At 52.2% G+C, this 6,402-nt stretch overlaps 1 non-coding gene across 1 annotated transcript; it reads left to right on the top strand.

Moving 5' to 3' along the window:
• The first annotated feature begins 6,082 nt into the window (after positions 1-6,082).
• TRNAW-CCA (transfer RNA tryptophan (anticodon CCA)) lies at positions 6,083-6,155 on the top strand. Its single transcript has one exon. It is a non-coding gene; the product is annotated as a tRNA-Trp (tRNA).
• The last annotated feature ends 247 nt before the right edge of the window (positions 6,156-6,402 follow it).

Below are 6,402 nucleotides of genomic sequence, written 5' to 3'. Positions count from 1 at the left end.
CTGCAAATCCCTTGATATTCTTCCCTTCAAGAGGTGGACCCTAGTTCCCCTCCCCTTGAGTGTGGGCTGGACTTAGTGACTGGCTTCCAACTAATAAAATGAAGCAGAAGTACTGGCGCATGACCTTGGAGACCTGGTCTTAAAAGGCACCGTGGCTTCCTGCCTGCTCCCTCTCTTGCCCTTTCATCTCTCCCTCTAGTGGAAGCCAGCTGCCATGTCAGGAAGAGAGGCACACTGGTGAAGGACTGAGGTCTCCAGCCAACAGCCATATGAGGGTACCATCTTGGAAGAGGACCCTCCCGCCCCAGTCCAGCCTTCAGATGGCAGCAGCCCCGGACAACATCTTGACCACAACCTCATGAAAGACCCTGAGCCAGAACCACCTAGTGAAGCTGCTCCTGAATTTCTGACCCATGGAAATGGTGACATAATCAATGTTTGGTGTTTTTAGCCAGTACATTGGGGGTATTTTGTTACACAGCAGGAGATTACAGATATATACACTCATCTCAAGTATTTGTCAGGATTCACTGGGATAACAGACACGAAGTGCCAGATGCCTGATGGATGCTGAGTCTGATTAGCTCCTTTCCACTCTGTGGTCTCGGCAGTCCCTTCCCCGTGGGGCTAAGGTTTGGACTGTGGGTTATGCCCACTCAGGGGCCAGCCCTCCAGCAGGTTCCTGGCTTCTTTCCCTTTCTCCACCCAGCAGGCCTCCTGGCCATGCCCACAATAGACACTGTCACACTGGAGGAGGACTGCTCTCTCTTTTATACAGAGGATCAAACAAATTGGTTGGCATCCAGTTCAATCCAAATCCTGTGTCAATACTACGTACCAGCCTCGCCCCCCAGGTTCACCTTCCGCACAACAGCACAAGTGGGATGACCAAACTGTAAATCAGTTCACACCACTTTTTGCTTTAAACCCTCCAGCAGCTTCCCTTTACCCTTAGAGTAAAAATCCCAACTTGTTACCATAGCTACAAGACTCCTGTGATAGGCCCCACCCCCACTGTATGATCGATTATTATGCTCCAGTTTCTCATCTTCCAAATGCCATTCAAACGTGCCAAACCTCTGCACGTGGAACATTCTTCCACCAGACCTTCACAAGGCTGCCCCCTCCCCACTAGTTTGAGCTCCACTCAGTGTCCCCTCCTTAGAGCCCCACCCCAGGCCATGTCCACCACATTATCTTATTTCATCCTTTTTATCACCAGCTAAAATGACCAGTTGCCTTGCTTATTGCCTGAAGCCCACCTACTGCTGGAGAGCAGAGCTTTGCTCTGATTATTCTAGGGGCTGGAATGGTGCCCAGAACCCAAGAGACACTGTATGAAGGCTTGTGGGCCAAATGGCTTCTTGAACATCAATCAAATTCCCTTTTGAAAGCTTTGGAGGCATCTTTCTTCATGAGGAATCCTCTGGAAAATCCTTCCATAAAGGGAATGAATCACCTCCAGACTTTCTAACAGCGGGTCATACCTGCATCATAATCATCTTAATCCAGGAAGACTCTTGTTAGGGATTTTGAAATGCCAGTGTTCTGAGAGGCAGTAAATCTTTTTCTGATTTGGTTCCAGGTAACGTACAGGGACTGGAACACCCTGATTTTTTCCCCTTGGCTGGATTTTCATGTGGATCTGCCTGGCGAGCTGTCCTTTGCAAGGAGCAGAGGTCCAAAGACCATGTGGCTCTGTGATGCAAACCTTTTCTCCACCCCCCAGGAGGGCAGGGACCGAGTAAGGGACCACCTGAAGAAGCCAGAATGTTCTGAGGTCCTGGAGGTTGGAAGAAGGGAGGGCACCCAGCATGGGGCTGAGCGGGGCGTGGCTCAGGGATAAGGACCGACTACAGGGCCACCCTCCAGCAGGTGAGATGGCCGTGGCCTCCAGGGCCAACCAGCAGAGAACTCTGCTTGTTCCTGCTTCCTTCCAGGACCTGGGGGAGCTGAGGGGCTCACGGAGGACCCTGATGCTAACTGGTCTCCTTGCTTCTCTTGGTACCAACCACAAACAGTCGTCTTCTACAAATAAGATCACATCATTCCTCTGCTTGAAGTAATCACTCCCCTTATTCTCAAGACGCAGACCCATCTATATGCTGAATCTCCACCTGCAGCCCCAGCCCCTGCTGCTGGCCGCAGTCACATTATTCCCAACCCTGGCCATTTCTGTTCCCTGAGCCACAAGGCTGTGCCCGCCACGTCATCTCCTGAAAGAGGTCATGCAGCCCTCCTGCAGAGTCCAATCCCCACCCACTTCACCGTCTCCCGCTCCTGTCCTGCGGGGGCCACAGCACTGCCACGGCCTCAGCTCTTATGTGTGGGTTTGACTACTGCAGTCCCAGGGGGCGGGGATGCTGCCTGTCCTCCTCACCCCTGCACCTGGAGGGGAGCGGCCCTGGCACTCAGCAGACACTCAGACCACACTGAGTGAAAGAAAGAATAGGAAGCTCTAAGGGCCAGGCCAGCATGGTTGGAAATGCAGTGAAAATGACGGACGGGGCTGGAGAGCTGGGTGAAGAGCATTCAGGCGAGTCTTGGGCTCTGTCTCCAGCGGGTGGATGTGTGTGGATGGAGCAGGGTGTGTCCAGGTGTGTCCCACTGGCCAGCATCTGGGGAAGCCACATCCCCAGTCTCCCTTCACCCAGACAGCGTGCGGGGTGGGCGTGGTGGGTGGGGAAGGCCTCACTGGATCTGGAAGGAGAGAAGGGGCCCAGCGTGGTCTGGGGATCATGGCACTCTGATGTCCCCGGCTTTGCCCAGGGGAGAGGGAGAGCTGGGGAGAATGGAGAGGATGAAGGGGTCAGGAGAAAACGGTGTGACCCGACAGGTGCCCTGGGAAAGCGGCCGAATGCAGCTGCTTGGACTTGAGGTTTTCTGCCACTTTGTGTGGCTGAGCATGGGGCACCCTGTGTGTCCCCACTTCTGGGTGTAGAGCCAGGGCGGGAGCAGCAGCTTCAGCGAAGAGGCGTGAGGTCACCGCTGCTGTAGGGGGAGGGCAGGACGCTCGGGGTCAACCACACCGGTACCCAAGGGGGCAGGTGGGACCCAGGTAGGTAAGGCGTGGGCAGGACCAACCAGAAGGGGCCTAGCCGCGGCCAGGGAACAGGGTTCTGGAGACTCCCTCCGGACCAGGCATGCCCTTTATTGCCTGGATTTAGGGAAGTCCAGGGAGTGCCTGGGGAGGGGGTGGGGTGGCTGGGAGGCCATGGGAGCATTCAGATGTTAATGCCTGGACCAGCCCTGCCAGTGTGAGCCAGCTGAAGTCAGACCCCACCTCAGCAGGTCAGGCCCGGCCCTAAGTGGCCACAGGTCTTCTCTGTGTCCAGCCACCCTGGCCTTCCATCAGTCCCCGGAAGACACTGTGCTTCCTGGGGCTCTGGTCCCCAGTCTCTGCTCTCTCCAGAACCTCCATGACCCCCAAAACTCCTCCTTATCCTTCCAAGATCAGCTCAGCCATCTCATCCTCAGGGGCCTTCCCTGGCCCTGAGGCCAGTCCAGGTCCCTTGGTCCCCACCGAACACTCATCCTTCCCAGGGCCTGACTTTGCTGACACGCATCTCTGTTCCTAATTCCACAGGGATGAGAGTTTCCCACAGACTCAGTCCAGAGGCACGGGATCAGAACTACTGTTGCTCACTTCTCTATCGTCGACATCTCATGAAACATCCACTGAATAGATGAGCAAAGGAATGAGTGGACCCAAGACGCCCACCCTCATGTGGATCTCATCACTCCCTTCTTGGCTATGAATTCAGGTAGTGGGTACCACTCGTGTGGTCAGGAAAACATGGCTTCTCTGAGGAGGCTGGGATCTTAGGGGTGCCCTCCCACTGTAGCAAAGAGAACCCACATGGTCTGGCTGCGAGGGACACAAGATCCTGCCTGAAAATACAAGAGGCAAAGTTGCGCCCCCAGGGGCCAGACCTTTGAAGTGGAAACTGAGCACAGTGGAAGGTTGCCCAGGCTGTGCATTGCTGCGCTGATGGGACCTTTTCAGCACAGACATCTCCTCCTGTGGCTCACCTTTGAGCTCCTGTCTCGCAACACATGGGAGAAATCCACGTCTTTGTAACACAGTTGGCATTGCCATGGACCGAACAACCGGCTATTTGATTTTTCTCTCTATTCTGTTTGACTATTTTACCAGGATTTTTCCCCCTCTAGAAATACTTAATCTTTCCCAACTGGCTGGAAAGGTGGTCAAACAAACAAAAAGACTGATAAACAGGGATTTAATTAAAGGCATGGGCTACATCAAAAAGCAGTGGCATTTCATCCTTTCCTTAGCGCCATACTAAGACTAGAGAGCTCCTCTTATTCAGCTCTTCAGTTACCTAAACTGGGAAGGCTTGAGCTAGGTATTTCCCAGGATGTACCCCCATCCCCCACCCCTCCACCCCCCACCCCTGGGAGCTGAACGCAAGTCTGGAGGGGGTGGAAGCACAGAGACTAGCATTCCCCCCCTGAATTGTCGTAAAGGGCGATCCTCACCTGCCACGAACAGCCTTGGGCAGAGCCAGCGGGTCCACGCGCTGCCAATCATCGCACAGGAAATAAGCTTGCTGGCCGACCCCTGTGCACATGCCCGGGAGCAGCGCCAGAGCCCACAGAGCGGAGAGGGCTGGGAGGAAGCCGGCTCGCAGAACTAGGAAAACCTGTTCTGTGTGGGAGAGACTGTGTAGCAGGGAACCCTGCGCAGAGGAGGAGGGGACTCCAGTGGAGGATTAAGGTGGTCTTTGCTCACCTGATCCCATAACTCTCCAGCAGGGAGATGGGTAAAAGCACATGCAAATTGGGTGAGATGCACGCGTTTCACGGGGAAAGGCAGAGAGTCTTAAGTGTTAAAGCACCACCTCTGAAAACTGCCCCTTAATGGGAAAGCTGAAAGGGAGAGCAAATTCTAACAAGGATGGAATTGAGCGTTTGCCAGTCTTGCTGACAACGATTCGGAAACGTCTTTCTTTCTGCAGAACGAGCTCAGTGGGTTCCCCTCCGTCTGGGTGGATGAGGGTGATGCAGGGAAACCGAAAGTAGAACCAGAAGGAGAAACAAAAGGCAGCATTGTTCTTGCAGTAGGTCACTTGTCATCAGGAAACACAAATCGGAGCCACGGTGAGACACACTTCACACCCACTAGGGTGACCATAATGAAAAACACAGGTAACAACAAATGCTGGTGTGGATGTGGAGATATTGGAACCATCACACACTCCTGGTGGAATGTAAAATGGTGCAGCTGTCTTGGGAAACAGGTGATTCCTCAAAAGGTTAAACATAGAGTCACCATATGACCCAGCAATTCCACTCCTAGGTATAGTCCCAAGAAAATTAAAAACATTTGTCCACACGACAACGTGCATGTGAAGGTTCACAGCAGCATTATTCACAATAGCTCAAAGTGGAAACAACTCAAATGTCCATAGGCTGGTGAATGGATAAATGCAGTGTGGTCTAACCACACAGTGGAATATTATTCAGCCATAAAAAAGGAATGAAGCACTGACACAGGCTATAACATGGAAGATCCCTGAAAACATGATGCTCAGTGAAAGAAGCCAGACACAAAGGACCACATATTGTAGGACTCCATTTATATCAAATGTCCAGAACAGGTAAACCATGGAGACAGGAAGCAGATTAGTGGTTGCCTAGAGCTGGGATTGGGGAAAGGGTGGATTAGGGAAATGATGTATTAAGGGGTGTACAGTTTCTTTTTGGGGTGATGAAAATGTCCTAAAGATAACTGTGGTGATGGATGCACAATTCTATGGATATACTAAACACCACTGAACTGCACATATAAATGGGTGAATAGTACAGCATATGAATGACATCTCAATAAAGCTGTTGAAAGGAAAAGGATTTTGATGGGCCAGAGAGTCTCTTGTCATCTGTGTGGGGGGATCTCCTGTAATCCCTCCAGCCACCACTAGGTCTGTTGAATGACTGACCTAAGCCAGACCTGGCGAACAATAAAGGATTTTCTTATCGTACGAAGTGCATGAGCTAAAAGTACAGATTCCACCCTGAGGCACCCATAGAATGTGAGGATTAGAAAAGAAAATGGGGGACTTCCCTGGTGGTCCAGTGGGTAAGACTCCATGCCCCCAATGCAGGGGGCCCAGGTTCGATCCCTGGTCAGGGAACTAGATCCCACATGCCACAACTAAGACCTGGCGCAGCCAAATAAATAAATGAATAAATAAATATTAAAAAAGAAAAGAAAAGAAAATGGCACCTGAAAGTTCAGAACTAACAAGAATCCACACATAGTGAGAGTGCAGTGACCTTCAGTAATGTGAGATCCTGGCTCGTCCTGCAAGGCTCTGTCCAGTGGGCTGCGTCTTTCCTGCAGCTCTCTAGGTTCCCGTGTTCCCAGTGTACTCATTACAG

The sequence above is a fragment of the Balaenoptera acutorostrata genome, chromosome 15 (assembly GCF_949987535.1).
Source record: "Balaenoptera acutorostrata chromosome 15, mBalAcu1.1, whole genome shotgun sequence".
NCBI classification, from domain to species: Eukaryota; Metazoa; Chordata; class Mammalia; order Artiodactyla; family Balaenopteridae; genus Balaenoptera; species Balaenoptera acutorostrata.
The sequence above is the reverse complement of the archived record's forward strand: the minus strand, read 5'-3'. Positions and strand labels throughout refer to the sequence as shown.